The sequence below is a fragment of the Aulonocara sp. 'chitande type north' Nkhata Bay genome, linkage group LG1 (genome assembly GCF_057382095.1).
Source record: "Aulonocara sp. 'chitande type north' Nkhata Bay isolate Kocher_YH1m ecotype deep benthic linkage group LG1, A_spYH_male_GT1.1, whole genome shotgun sequence".
NCBI lineage: Eukaryota > Metazoa > Chordata > Actinopteri > Cichliformes > Cichlidae > Aulonocara > Aulonocara sp. 'chitande type north' Nkhata Bay.
Genome location: NC_141344.1, coordinates 28694230 through 28710288, shown reverse-complemented (window position 1 = coordinate 28710288; position 16059 = coordinate 28694230). Strand labels below are relative to the sequence as shown.

The following is a 16059-nucleotide window of genomic DNA, read 5'->3' as shown; positions in this document are numbered from 1 at the left end:
CTTTGATCTTGCTACTTTGCGACTTATTTTTAAAAGAAGACATAGAGTATTTCTAAAAAGAATAATAATAATAATAATAATAATAATACAAAGAAGAAAAAAAACAACACACTAAAAATGAAGTTGCTTCACCTCAAAAGACAACCTCAGTCATTTCTGACTTTGCACCACTGCAATCCTGACAAACAAAAATCCACCGTTTGTACTCAAGCTGCATCAGATGGTACTGTAATGATTCGGAGGGAGGCCAGCTCAGGCTGTGTGGCGGTAATTGTGGCTGTTTCCTTGCCTTGATCTCATTCCAGCTCATATGCATCGACAGTGGCTCTAGCCTCGATCCCTGAGTCAAAATGGGATATGACAGCTCTGGTGCCATGACCTCTGTTCAACTGAGTATAATGGTATTAGTGTTAGCATTAGTGTGTTCCCATTAGTTTATTTAATATATGGATTTTTCTTTGAATATACAAAAGTTGGCTCTCATTGTGTGATACTGAGATACTGAGCTAACCCCCCACTCACCGAACACTGTGAAAGCTCCCATTCTGTTTGATTAGTTCCAACCGTCATCATCTATTTACAGATTGATACATTTACCTGGGTCTGACTGCTGTTTTCTAACATCTAACATGACATTTTCAAAAATCTTCTAAATTAGAAACATTTTCATGTCTTTGCTTAAGTCCATGTCCCAGTTCTGATAGGGTTTGGTTTTACAGACAACTTTAAAAAAAGTTAAACAAAACAAGTTACATCATTTAAAGTACTCATCAATATACACACTTGATCCAGAATTACTTTCTTAGTTAAAATCACTGATTTTGCTGTAAAACTAGAATGCTTTTGCACACAGGTTTGCAATTTCACGTGCAAAGTCAAGGAGGAAGTTGCCATATATGGAACCAATTACTGGACTGTTATGCTGTTACATTTTTGTTAAACAGTTTAAAATGAATAGGGATATGACATGCATGACATGTATATAATTTAAGGTGAGCTGTCGTCACCTTTGAAACTAATCTTACATCTTTCACCATCTCTGTGTTTTTTTTCTTTTCCTGGGAAAAAACACAACTGTACATTTAGCTCACAGACACATTTTTGACAAACTGTGTGGAAACCATTGTGTGCTTGGTGATATCTGTTGAGCTGTTTGCAAAGTTGAATTTGAAGTTTCTCAGCAGATAAACAAAACAAAAAACTATTTTTCCATAAAAGCTCGCTCATTTTCTGTAGCTAGCTAGATAAACTACTGCAACCACAACTTTACATCTAGACCATGAACAAACTGATGTGTTTACATTGCAGTAGGCCATGGGATGTCATTATTTTCTTAATACTGTGCAAGCGCCCCTTTGCCGTTCAGTAGTAATATTATTAACCTTTTTAACAGACCTTATTATTCATTAACTAACATAACATTCACCCCTGATTAGAAACAACAAAATTAGACAGCACACTTAATTTGAACTCTGCTGTTGATGTAATATGAGCACCAGAGTCGCCAACTTAATGTTAATTCATTATTTAAGACTTTATAGAACAACTGTAGGAAGTCATGATACTGCGTTTTCTTTTTAAGGCTTCTGAAAGGTTTTCCATAACAGAAAGTTTTCTTACTTATTAATCTTGCCTGTAACATCCTCAAAGCTCACCAGGTGATGTGCTGAGAGGGCTTATCAGCTGTTTAACAGGTCAGGCAGCAAGCTAGTTAAGCCCCTTAGCTTGTGACCACAAGCACCCCTGACGTGATGTGACTCCTGATACTGACATAGATAAAACTCAGAGCACTTACAACAGAGGACTAATTTAGACTTCTACAGGGAGTCTTCCAGAGCCTATGCGTAACCTACATGGGTGCTCAACACCATTATGCGTTAATTACCTTGTTGCCGTGATTATTATTCCTTATACTGAGATGATGATTGTTTATCTCTCATTGATCATTTCCAAAAATGATGAGAAAGATTAGCTGGAAATGCACAGGAAGAATGAACAGTACTGATCAGGCCAGTCACAATAGTTGAAGGCTGTGTTGACCAGATGTGTGGTTACATTTCTCTGGAGGTACATGTCAGGTTATTCTGTAGGTTACAGGGTAGGGTTTCAGAGGGGTTTACAGTTACGACGTAGCTGTGGTGTAGATTTTCTGCACAAGCATAAATCCCCAGTACTACCTACACTGCAGGGCATGTCTGAATGTGCGTGTTTATGCATATGATGACAAGAAGGCAAGTTTGTTATCCATCTGTACTGTGTATGCATCGCTGCCCACTTAGTATTCTCAGGTGTTGTCTTTTATGCTGCATGTAGCTACAGAAGAAATAACAAGGGCGAGCTGGCAAAGAGCTGTAAATAATGCATGTGCTATTGAACTACATCTTGACACAGTTTAGAAAATTTACAGCTAACTAGAAAGAAACCATGAAGGTCTTTGTGCGCATGCAAGTGCATGTGTGTGAAATGGTGGGTGGTTGCAGGTAATGGTGTATGACATGGAACAGCTGACAGTGCAACAGGGTCCATAAAGGGTGCCAACAGCAGAGCAGAGGCCACCGCTCCATCCTGCTGCAGAGCCTGCAAGCATACAGCCATTTAATTTACTTACTGCACTAATGCAATTATTGCCACGGCAATTTACAATGTCCAAGAGGGCTCTGTCTTTGTGTGTGTGTTTAATTAGTCATGTTGGAGCTGCTGCCTCTTGAGAGAGATGTTGTGTTCCTGGATCTTTTTAAGTGTGGGATGAGATAGCGGTGTGTCTCGTTGTGTTTGCTTGTGTGAATGCTTGTGCATGTGCTTTACAGTCTCTTGAACTGTACATCCTGTGTGTATTTCACTCTGTGTGCGCATACACAACACCATCTGCCTGTAGCCGTGGAGCTAAAATCTCTGATAGCCTCTTGTTCCCAATTCAGAAACAGCTGATCAGTCATCCAACTAGCTGGCTGGCAGCTACATCACAGACAAAGTTGTCCCTGGTGAGTCACTCATTATACACTCAGACACATCACCTGCAATAACACATTCACTTGTACAATATGATTTCAGTGCTGGTAGCAGAATAGCTTTAGTTATAGCAAAACTGCTCTGAAGTGAAGCCAAATGATGTTTAATGAGGTAAAGAAGAAACTGAAGGATAAGATCAGAATTAGTACTGGAGTGATCAAAGGTTGCTGACACTGTCTCAGTGTCACTTACAGGGAATTAAAATAAAATAATTTTTTGATTTTAAGGAACTGGACTCTGTTCCAAACTTGTCCTCTGTCACATTTAAAGACAGTAGTAAAGTATCCGTGTCAGTTTTGCTGCTGGAAATATTCCCTTTGGCTTGGGCGAGGGTAGTGCCTGAGTAAAGAGAGCAGGGATCAAGACACAGAACAGCCTTTCTCTAGCTCTGAATTCACTGTACGTGCTTTTATAAAATCCGTGCAAAGTGGTGCAATCAGAAAATACACAGACTCTACAGGGAGTGCAGAATTATTAGGCAAATGAGTATTTTGTCCACATCATCCTCTTCATGCATGTTGTCTTACTCCAAGCTGTATAGGCTCGAAAGCCTACTACCAATTAAGCATATTAGGTGATGTGCAACTCTGTAATGAGAAGGGGTGTGGTCTAATGACATCAACACCCTATATCAGGTGTGCATAATTATTAGGCAACGTCCTTTCCTTTGGCAAAATGGGTCAAAAGAAGGACTTGACAGGCTCAGAAAAGTCAAAAATAGTGAGATATCTTGCAGAGGGATGCAGCAGTCTCAAAATTGCAAAGCTTCTGAAGCGTGATCATCGAACAATCAAGCGTTTCATTCAAAATAGTCAACAGGGTCGCAAGAAGCGTGTGGAAAAACCAAGGCGCAAAATAACTGCCCATGAACTGAGAAAAGTCAAGCGTGCAGCTGCCAAGATGCCACTTGCCACCAGTTTGGCCATATTTCAGAGCTGCAACATCACTGGAGTGCCCAAAAGCACAAGGTGTGCAATACTCAGAGACATGGCCAAGGTAAGAAAGGCTGAAAGACGACCACCACTGAACAAGACACACAAGCTGAAACGTCAAGACTGGGCCAAGAAATATCTCAAGACTGGTTTTTCTAAGGTTTTATGGACTGATGAAATGAGAGTGAGTCTTGATGGGCCAGATGGATGGGCCCGTGGCTGGATTGGTAAAGGCCAGAGAGCTCCAGTCCAACTCAGACGCCAGCAAGGTGGAGGTGGAGTACTGGTTTGGGCTAGTATCATTAAAGATGAGCTTGTGGGGCCTTTTCGGGTTGAGGATGGAGTCAAGCTCAACTCCCAGTCCTACTGCCAGTTTCTGGAAGACATCTTCTTCAAGCAGTGGTACAGGAAGAAGTCTGCATCCTTCAAGAAAAACATGATTTTCATGCAGGACAATGCTCCATCACACGCGTCCAAGTACTCCACAGCGTGGCTGACAAGAAAGGGTATAAAAGAAGAAAAACTAATGACATGGCCACCTTGTTCACCTGATCTGAACCCCATTGAGAACCTGTGGTCCATCATCAAATGTGAGATTTACAAGGAGGGAAAACAGTACACCTCTCTGAACAGTGTCTGGGAGGCTGTGGTTTCTGCTGCACGCAATGTTGATAGTGAACAGATCAAAACACTGACAGAATCCATGGATGGCAGGCTTTTGAGTGTCCTTGCAAAGAAAGGTGGCTATATTGGTCGCTGATTTGTTTTTGTTTTGTTTTTGAATGTCAGAAATATATATTTGTGAATGTGGAGATGTTATATTGGTTTCACTGGTAAAAATAAATAATTGAAATGGGTATCTATTTGTTTTTTGTTAAGTTGCCTAATAATTATGCACAGTAATAGTCACCTGCACACACAGATATCCCCCTAAAATAGCTAAAACTAAAAACAAATTAAAAACTACTTCCAAAAACATTCAGCTTTGATATTAACGAGTTTTTTGGGTTCATTGAGAACATGGTTGTTGTTCAATAATAACATTATTCCTCAAAAATACAACTTGCCTAATAATTCTGCACTCCCTGTAGTAGTCCTTTATTTTCTGGACATTTCTGCTCTCATAAAATTTCAGGGCTGCAGTGGATATATGGGAATGGCTTAAAATGGCTCTTCTTTTGTCTTCCTGTATGGTGAAAGCTATAATGTTTAAAGATTGTTCAAGTTCATGCACCAGTCATAATTATTTGATAAGGCATATCGCTAAAAATAACATTTTGCTGGTTTTCGTCACTCATCTCCTCTAAAGAACTAAACTGAGCCATAAACTGATCTTTGGTTTTGGAGAATTGAAACTTTTCTTTTTATAAGGTTAACTGTCAATATTTAGAATGACACGTGTCATTATGAAGTGCAAAAGCAACCTTGCTTCCAACCTACAGGAGGAGGAGCAAAATGTCTAGATGAGTGAAAAACCAAACTGGAAAATATTCATGTGAATTAGATCATTTTCCCATCTATTCTTGGCTGGTTTCTCCCTACTTAGAAGCATCTGTCCATGCAGAAAACTTAAGCCACCTAGGCTAATACCTTTCTGCTGTCTTGTGCATGAACTTGGCATGCTAACCCTGTCTGGCCATTAATGAAATGTGACATCCTGATTGGGAAAGTTAGACTAGTATCTCATTGTTAGCTCTCAGCCTAAACTGAGCAGAGCCCTGCTGTAGTCAGAGGCATATTATTAGACCCCATATTACCCAAGTCTACCAGCTTGCAGTAGAGACTTACCTCGCCCACACCACGCTAAATAAAGCTCCCAGACGCCTGGGCTGTTAATAATGGCTGATATGACAGCTTGGCCTGTGCATTTCAGAGTGACCTAATAACCCGGAAGCTGACTTGTGTGTTTATATTCATGTGTGTGTATGTCTTGTGAGTATTTGACATTCAGGTTGGGGGTCTTGACATTAGGGGAAAGGGCAGGCACCTGTCTCCGGCCCAAAGAGAGGTCACTTTCCCAGGGTATGGGAACAACTGTGACTCAGCAGCTCTGCTGCAGAGGGCAGCTATATTAGCAACACAAATCATACCCAGGGGAAAGGATCATCTGATGATTTTTTTTCCTCATTGGCATTTACTGTACTTTGTATGGGGAAGTGAGTGTGGGCATTGATTCTTAACAAAATTTCCAACTTGAGAAGATCAATAGCTTTTCATACTCTCAACAAATGGAGACTGCAGTTGGTGTGCTATTCAGTGCCCACTTTCCAAAATAACTTCATTGAAAAGCTGGATGGATGGATGGACATGAGCAGTGACTCACTGGTGACATGAATTTAAGCCAACCAGTGTGGTGACATCTGTTAGAAAGAGAAACCTTCTAATCAGCTTTTGTGGATCAACAGCAAATGGTTAAACACGGTTAGCATATGGATAAACAGTGTGTGTGTGTGCTTGTGTGTGCATCAGTACTTTCAACCACATTTGGCAGAGTCTATTGCAAGGCTTTGGTCTTGTCATTAAAAAAACAAGCAGAGTTTGATTTAGTAACACAAATATTACGTTTGTTGTACTTGTCCTAAAGTCACTAGCTTTATACAACTTCCTTTGTGAGAGATGTGGGTGTGGGTACCATTTTGTTTTGTGTTATATTTTTAAGTTTTCAGGTGCTTTTCAAAAGAAATAGTTATCACAGTGATTTTAATAGTGCTATAACAGCGATTAGGTCTTTTGAAGGCAGCAGTTATGAATATTCATCCCACTATATACTGACCTGGATAAGTGTGAATATGATTGTATATTCACTGCTTTAAAAAAAAGAAATAAAACAAAAAAACATTCATATGTCAAGGACAATAAGCAGCAAGTGATGAATGCATTCTTTACGAGCAAATTAACTTCATTACAGAAGCATCTTTGTGCTTATGTTTGATCTAGTTTGCATGTGTATTAATAATCAATGGAAATTTTATAACAAGTGATAATTAGTTGACTCACATTTGAGCATGCAATAATGGTGCTGTGGAAAAAAACTAGTAAACTGGGTTATGCGCTATAAGAGTGTGCTTTGACCTATATTCAGCTGTGTTTAATAGAGCAACTCTTCCCAAACACTTGTATGTTGAAATGCTTATTATGCCACTGGTATGGGCCTGTTCCTCCATCTCTGTCTTGTTCTCAGTGCAGTGTGATTTAGTTTTGTCATTTTACTTTTGAAATTCAGTGTGTCCAAGACAGCCAAGATAGATTGCTCTGAATGGGAGTCTGTGCTTGCAAAACCCATTCCAATTGAGCCTGGCTGCCACACCCACAGCTGCTGCTCGGGGCCAATGCGAGATCAGCAGGACAGAGTAGAGCGGTGGTGAACTATGGCTGCACGGGGCCAGACTGAGAATATAGGTCATTCAGCCCCTAGGATGAAAGACGCATAGCACTGACTGCCGGGGTGGAAGCAGGGTGGAGATGGAGTAAATATAGAGATGCTTCCAAATGCTCAGCATAGGCATTTTAGATGACCACAGGGAGGGAAAGAAAAAGGGCATGTGCAGGGTATTGGAAGACGGGAGGATGGAGGACGAGAATATAGGAGATTTAGTGTAGGGAGAAGCATGGGTGGGGTATGTGCTGTGGGTAAAAGAGATTCAGAGAAAGCGGAGTGCGTTCAGTGTCTGTGGGAAATAGTATCGACTTCTGGTTCTTACTGATGAAGGAGAAATACAGAATGCAAGCAGCCTTCCTTGGTGCAGCTGCGGCTTGCACACAATATCATCCTCTGTTCGCTTGTGGCTGGTGGTGATTGAGGGGCAAGCATAAAGATCACACTCACAGTGCACATATCCTTTTGTTTTCTTCATGAGTTCAGATGGATGAGCAGCCTTTCATTGTTTGTTGTATTGTAATCCCAGTGACACTATTCATATATGACCCAAATCAACAGTACGATTTGTCTAATGTGTCAAATTACAGTTTTTCTGGAGGAATTTTGGTCGTATGCAAAGTTTTCTTTTGCCTACACAGATACCGAAAGCTCTGTCTGTAAGGGAAACAAGTATTTGGATCTAAACTGAACCAAAATTACAGGTATAAAACCTTCCAGAGTGCAATCCAGACTTTAGAAGTTAGTCTTTGTCTGTCAAAAAGTGTTGTTCTTAAATGAGATCAAACTAAAACTAAAACATGGTTTATTTCTAGTATTAAAACATTTTTGGATGATTCACATTTACAGACCATTTACATGATAGGAGACATATTGTGCTCATTTTGCATGCTTCACATTTTAAAATAATCCTCACTTATTTTATACTGGGTCTTGGTCATTTTATCTCCCTTTTTCTTTTCCCTCCTTCTTGCTTGCAGCTGGGAAACAAAAGATCTGAACAGCAGGTGTGTAGCGCTGCTACAGAGCTGTGCACCTGAGATGACTATATTAGGGATATCCCATCTCTATGACATTATTAAGGCTGGACAAAAACATGGAAAACTGAGCCTTTAGAGCAGCCTGAAGCATGAACTTCTGTTAGGGATCACCCTGTACCTATGCTGACCTCATTATTTGAAACGCTGGTCATTGTTAATATGAGCATCTACCAGCGTGTATATATACGTACATGATAGAAAAATGTAATACTTTATAAGGTAGTCCAGATTGTTAGTCTGGAAAAAAGAAAAATGAGCTGTGGTAGCAATTGGAGAGATGAGAAGACCACATTTTCACTGAAATATGGATCCACAAAGTCATATAAAGCCAAATGGAAAAACTCATAAAAATGCCGACATTTACCAGGTATTTTTGCGGCGGATGACAGAGAGAGGATATGAGAGGAAGAGAGAGGAAGGCCACATCAAGATCAAGACACTGCAGCAGGTTATATACAGACCGTATACAAAGAGGTAATAAAAGAATCTGTCCGTTCATTTTTCTGCGTTCATTCAAAGGCGACAGAGGTTACCAGCTACCCCAAAGTGGCAAAACTCTGAGGTCTGATGCTCAAAGTTTACAAACCAAGCAATCCCAAATGATCGCAGCCTCTCTAGGTCATCAGTACAAGGAGTAGGTATTTTCTGCAGAGCTGTGTCATGCACTCACGTAATTGTAAGGTGAAACCACAACTAAATGGATGAAATATATACTTCTTACTAAGTATATTAAGACAGGTTAAGCCTTTCAGATTACCAAGTGTTATTTCTTAAACAAACCCACAGTATGTGAGATTTTCAATCTCACTCTCAAGTTGTCACATGCTGACTCTCTGGGTCTGTAAGCAACACATGGCAATGCACTAGGTTCACTTTTTGCTTCATTTTTCAGTGCACAGGTTAGTCAACGGGAGATTGTTAATATCTGAAATAGACGTGATGAGTCACACAGCCGACATTACTGTCGCGGGAACCCACTAAAACAAAGCTTCTGCTGCCACAACTAAATTAGATTTTCATCTTTGTTGGACCCGCAAACATTTTGGTTTTTAAGTGAGTTTGTTCCTGTCATCTTGATTTATCCAATATTTCTTGCTGGATTCCTATTGGTGGTTTGTTGGTGTAGGTTGTAGCAGCAGATGGTCATCTTAAAGGTCTGATCTTTGATTACAAAACCAAGAACAGCCCAGTCACACAGCTTATCCAGCTTAACATACTGTCAGCTGATGTCTTTTCTTTGGCAGAGATATCATTGCCTGGAAGCAGTTTTGTAGCTTCTTCTTGATGAAAATTTCCACATATAAATCAAAAACCTCACTGAAGTGACAATGCTAGGGCTAGAAAAATCAGCTATCCATCCATCAATTTTCTTAGACACCATTTCAGGGTCATGGGAGGGCTGGAGCCTATCCCAGCTGTCAGTGGGTGAGAGGCCATGGTAAATACCACCAAAGCATAGATATATGTTCTGTTATTTAGGGGAACAGCACTCAGAGGAAGTAGCTGCGCTTAGAAGACGAACATTTAAGAAAGTTTTGTGTGTGAGAAACAGTGAAAATGCAGTCCACCTCAAAGTCTTGTGAAGAGAATTCTTGCTTGTTACTTTGTATGTCTCGCTCTCCCAGCAGCACTCTGCTCCACTCGAGGTCAAACTTAGGCATGCACTCATGATAAGTGGGCTTTTGTTAGGACAAATTCTTCAAGAGGTGCTTGTCAAAATGTCTGGTTCTAAAGGCAATGGCTAATATATGTGCATAACCAAAGAGAAGGCACTGCAATCATTCACCAACTGTACGTGCGCAGTTTCCTTATTAAAACATAATTATGCTCATTATTCAATCAAATTAGTACCCCTCCATTGCCCGTTGTCTATTAGTCCCATAAGATAAAGTTTGAAACGACCTGTAAATGTGGGACTGGGATAAAGCGTGGTTATTATTTTTCCCATGATAGTCAATCATTCTGTTATTAGGCAGCACTTGTCCTCAACACATCATCCCTCCTCCTGCATCCAAAGCCGGTTTGTTAGATGGGCAAAACAAAGAGATCAGTCAGTCCTTAGCTCAGTCATCCACCCCTGCAACCCCAAAGAGCTAATGATGATCATTTGCCTACCTTAAAGACAAAGAAAAATGACTGAGAAAAAAATTGGGTGTGCTCTGACCTTATCATTTAAATGGTGACACAATTATACTCACAGTTATACAAACTGAATAACTGAGTGAGGTTTTTTTATAGACAGAAAAAGGGTCTAAGAAAGGAATACATCGTAGCCAAATGACACCCAATTATGTGAACAGTGAAGGTTGTTACAATGGGGTTGGGGAGGACGGAGAAAGGTGGGGCGACTTTGTGACGGATAGAGAAAGAGCAGTGAGGACAGGCCGGTGACTTGAGCATGGATTTGTGCAATTTTGAGGGGGAAACGAAGGTATGAGTGCATGGTGAGAGGTTAAGAAAGGGTCGTTCTAGGAAAGACTTAATGTGAAGGGTCATTGCTGAGCGGGGAGCAGTGCCTGCTGACACAGACAGACTGTCTGAGAGTTTAAGTAGCCTCAGAGACTTTGCTGCTGGTTTAGGCGACAGTCGGAGATAGCAGAGGCAGACAGGGAGAACTCTTTCCAACCCCCACATCTAGGCTCTTACTGCAAGTGCTTATGCATACAACAGGGAACTATTTAGAAACCGTATACATCAAGCAGCCTCAGGAAACAAGTCTTTGCAATGCATCATGTCACTGCATGTCCAACCCTGTCCCCTAAGATCAATCTCTGAAAAACTACCAAATGTGTATGAGCATTTTTTCTTTTTTAGTGTCATGGTCGGCTGTGTGGCAGGCAGGAGGAGGACCCAAAATGCAGGACTCACAGGCACGAGGGAATGAACTCAAAAAGGCAGCTTTATTGCTGAAGAGGCAGGACATAGGAAATACAAAACTAAACTGGGAAAAGTAAACTAACACTCGGAGAGAGAGAGACACAGGGAAATCCACGCAGCATGAGGGTGAACAGACGTTAACGATGCGACACCGAGTAGGGGAAGACACAGACACTAAATACAAGAGGTGAACGGAGCAAAGAGGAAACAGCTGGGAGACACGGCTGACGTTGATTACACTGACGAGACAGGGAGAGCACAAAGCTGAACGCACTGACAAAGGGCACAGACCTACAAAATAAAACAGGAAGCACACGCCAGACAGAGACAGACTCGTAAACAGGCATAATGACGTCATGGACAAACAGAGGGACATACGGGCAGAGAAGACTAAGCACAGGCAACCTAAACCAAACATAAGGGCAAGATAACAAAACCTAAACCAGAAATAATCATCATCAACATCATCAGATAACTAAAGAATCAGAATATAATTGTAATCAAAACAGTATCACCAGAGAATAACTAATCCATAATGCAAAATAAACCAAAACATAAGAAACTCAAAATACTGGGTCCAACGGACCCAGAACCGTGACAGTACCCCCCCTCTAAGGGCTGACTCCCGACAGCCCCAAACAAAAAAAAAAAGCACAACAAAGCACCAGGCCAGGGCGGGCGGAGGGGGTCCAGGATGGAGGGACAGAGCCCAAACAAAAAAACAAGGAGCACCAGAGTCCAAAAAACGCAGGAGAGCATATCAAAAACAAAACGAAACCAGAGCTCACCAAGAGTCCACAAAAAGTTCAGGGGGCCGACCGTGCACGCGGAAACGGTGGCGACGGGCGAACAGTTCCGGAGGCCGACCGTGCACACGGCAACGACGGGCGAACAGTTCCGGGGGCCGGCCACGCGGAAGGCAGTGGCGGCGACAGAGCAGATCCGGGGGCCGGCCACGCGGAAGGTAGTGGCGGCGACAGAGCAGATCCGGGGGCCGGCCACGCGGAAGGCAGTGGCGGCGTCCAGGAGGGTGTTCAGGAGGGCGCCTACGGTGGCGGAGATGCCCAACAAGCGGCCTGGCAGATGACCGACGATGTGGAGGCGGTAGTAGGGGACCTGAAGGCTTCGTGGCCCCTGCAGCCCCAGGCGAAGCGGAGGCCGGACCAGACGAGGCGGAAGCGGAGGCCGGACCAGATGAAGCTGATGCAGAAGTTGGACCAGGTGACGCTGAAGCAGGTGAGGAGGCTGAAGCCGGACCGGGCGATGCAGATGAGGATGCCGGACCGGGCGATGCAGATGAGGATGCCGGACCGGGCGATGCAGATGAGGATGCCGGACCGGGCGATGCAGATGAGGATGCCGGACCAGGCAACGCAGCTGATGAGGAAGCTGAAGAGGAGGCCACTGCAGGTGATGCGGAGGCTGGACCAGGCGAGGATGAAGACACGGAGGCTGGACCAGGCGAGGATGAAGCAGTGGCTGGACCAGGTGAAGCGGATGAAGCCGAAGCATGCGCTGGACCAGGCGACGCTGAGGATGCTGAATCCGGACCAGGCAACGGCGTGGAGGATGACACAGAGGCTGCAGCTGGCGTGGGTGGAGACACAGAGGCTGCAGCTGGCGTGGGTGAAGACACAGAGGCTGCAGCTGGCAGCGGCGTGGAAGCCGGAGACGGGGGCGCTGCAGCAGGTGGCGGCATGGATGAAACTGCTGCTGCAAGCGTGGATGAGGCTGCTGGTGGAGCAGCTGGTGGCTGGACGGGCTCCTCGGGCCCCCCAGCTGACGAGGAAGGAGGCTGGACGGGCTCCTCGGGCCCCCCAGCTGACGAGGAAGGAGGCTGGACGGGCTCCTCGGGCCCCCCAGCAAAAACAGTCTCAGAACCAGTGGGCACTGGAGCCCCTGGCACACACCGAACAGAACCAGCAGGTGCGGAGACCTCTGGCAGGAACACAACAGAACCAGCAGGCACACGGGCCTCTGGCAGGAACGCAACAGGACCAGCAGGCACACGGGCCTCTGGCAGGGACAGAACAGGACCAGCAGGCACACGGGCCTCTGGCAGGGACAGAACAGGACCAGCAGGCACACGGGCCTCTGGCAGCGTTGATGCTGACTGGGGCTGAGCAACACATAGGTTAGGCTCAGGAGGCAACAGTTGGGTGCAGTCATCGGCTGACTCCTTAGCCCCCAGGGGTCCAGAGTCAACTGCGGGTTGAAACTCGGACTCTGGGGAGGCCCTGGAGGTAGTAAATGTCTCTAATCGGGCCAGCTTTCGAGGAACGAAAACAGTCCTGTTGAGCATGTTTTCCTGCTTAATACGAGTGAGAAAAGATGGCTGCTCAGCAGGAGACTGGGTTGAGAAAGACTGAAGTGACCCTTGTGGGGAGAATGAAACTAGTGAAGGAGCAGATGATTGAGCTGCGGGTAACGGAGTGGCTAACTGGGCAGCTGACTGAGCTGAGGGCAGCTGAACAGCTAGCTGGGCTGCTGAACGGGCTAACGGTTGAGGAGGTGTTTGTAGTGAGCGTGATGCAGGGGGTGGTATAGGCTCCCCTGAGCCTCTAGGGCTCGGTTTAACTAGCTGAAGGAGTTCAGAAGAAACAGTTCTGCCTAGGCTTCTCTGCTCTAAGAGAACAGGGCAGAAACAGCCCGTTAAGTCCCCCTCCCCATTCTTGGGTTGCGAACCCACAGCGCCATTCATAGATTCAGCAGTACATGTCAAAACCGAATTCAAACTGTCCGGGGTTAACTCTGTATCGACAGAAAAGTTCTTAGCAGGCTCCAACAGAGGGTGCACAATCAGAGTTTTGCCCATACATTCCGGTTCTTCAGCGGAAAAAGCATCAACATAATGAGTCAGGGAGTCTTTTCTTTCTACTGGGCCGGGGTGAACGTCCATGGAACAAACCGCCTTCACCTCACTACTCTTAGCCGTGAGAAGAAAACAGTTCCCATTACTATTTGCAGGTGAAGCAATAGGGGTACAGCCAATATCACTCACCATTGCCTGCTGTTCTGACGAGTGATTGGGCTCCGGTTGTAGTGAGGAATGACGGCGGTGGCGCCGCTTCCTCCTGGCGGCAGGGGCTGAGGCGACAGGAGAAACTGGTGACGATGGAGAAAGGACGTCCTCGTCCTCGTCCTGCGACCACATCGCCGCCAAGCAGGAGGCAGGTGAATTAAGCCCTGAGCGGCAAGAAGTGGAGCTCTGTGGCCGCGGTGCGGAAACGCCTTTCCTCTGTTGCAATTGCTGCTGTACGGCGGCCGACTCCGCGGAGAGCTCCTTGTGTTGCGGCTGCTGCCGATGCGACGGCTTCGGCGAAGAATACTGGGCGCGGACAAAAGCTGCAAGCTCCCGAGCCTGTAGCACCTCCTGGGCTTCATGCAGCTGGTCTATGAAGCCCCTAAATCCCTTTAGTGTGCGCAAATGAGGATTCCCCTCCAGGATCGCTTCTATAGCGTTAATCCCAACTGCCATAGTCTTAGCGTCCTTAGTGTGGGAGACCCGCTCGATCAGGCGGTGGATGCGGGAGAGGTCATGTTCCCGGGATGAATCCGCTGGGTCCAGGAAATGGTCGCATCGTTCTGTCCCTGGTCGGCTGTGTGGCAGGCAGGAGGAGGACCCAAAATGCAGGACTCACAGGCACGAGGGAATGAACTCAAAAAGGCAGCTTTATTGCTGAAGAGGCAGGACATAGGAAATACAAAACTAAACTGGGAAAAGTAAACTAACACTCGGAGAGAGAGAGAGACACAGGGAAATCCACGCAGCATGAGGGTGAACAGACGTTAACGATGCGACACCGAGTAGGGGAAGACACAGACACTAAATACAAGAGGTGAACGGAGCAAAGAGGAAACAGCTGGGAGACACGGCTGACGTTGATTACACTGACGAGACAGGGAGAGCACAAAGCTGAACGCACTGACAAAGGGCACAGACCTACAAAATAAAACAGGAAGCACACGCCAGACAGAGACAGACTCGTAAACAGGCATAATGACGTCATGGACAAACAGAGGGACATACGGGCAGAGAAGACTAAGCACAGGCAACCTAAACCAAACATAAGGGCAAGATAACAAAACCTAAACCAGAAATAATCATCATCAACATCATCAGATAACTAAAGAATCAGAATATAATTGTAATCAAAACAGTATCACCAGAGAATAACTAATCCATAATGCAAAATAAACCAAAACATAAGAAACTCAAAATACTGGGTCCAACGGACCCAGAACCGTGACATTTAGGAAACATAATGCCACAATTGCTTGTTCAGAAATCAACCTGAGGAAAAGAACAACAGCGTTCTTCATGCTGTCACTGCAGCTAAAGCAGGATTTGTCTCTTTACGGTCTTTTTATGGATTTTTAGACAAACAGAGGGGGGAAAGTGGGCATAGTCAAACACGGATGAATGTCATTGTCTTATTTTGAGTACTTATGTAATCCAGATCTAGTGTAGGTAGAAATAGACAACCCGACAATGAGAAACTGTGTCAGTGTCCTCAATATAAGTTGAATGTTGATTAATTTGTAAGTCACATCTTTACTGGCACAGCCACTGCCTCATCTGTTCTTGCTGCTACCTCCACGATGACAAACATATGGGTCTGGGACAGAGGCCAAGCTCTTAGTTTTTTGACAACCGTTTTAAATGATAATGATTATTTTAGCTCTGTAAGGACAAATACTGAAAGCAAATTCTGGTTTATTTTACAAGTTTGATTTTCTACCCTATATTGTTTCAGTGGGATTAGGGAAAAAAAGAAAACAATTCATCAGGGATGAACAGGAGTATCTTATTCCTATCAAAGAA

General features: G+C 44.4%; 1 pseudogene; it reads right to left on the bottom strand.

Moving 5' to 3' along the window:
* The window catches only part of LOC147339283 (uncharacterized), a 71209-nt pseudogene that overhangs the window by 13119 nt on the left and 42031 nt on the right, over positions 1–16059 (bottom strand).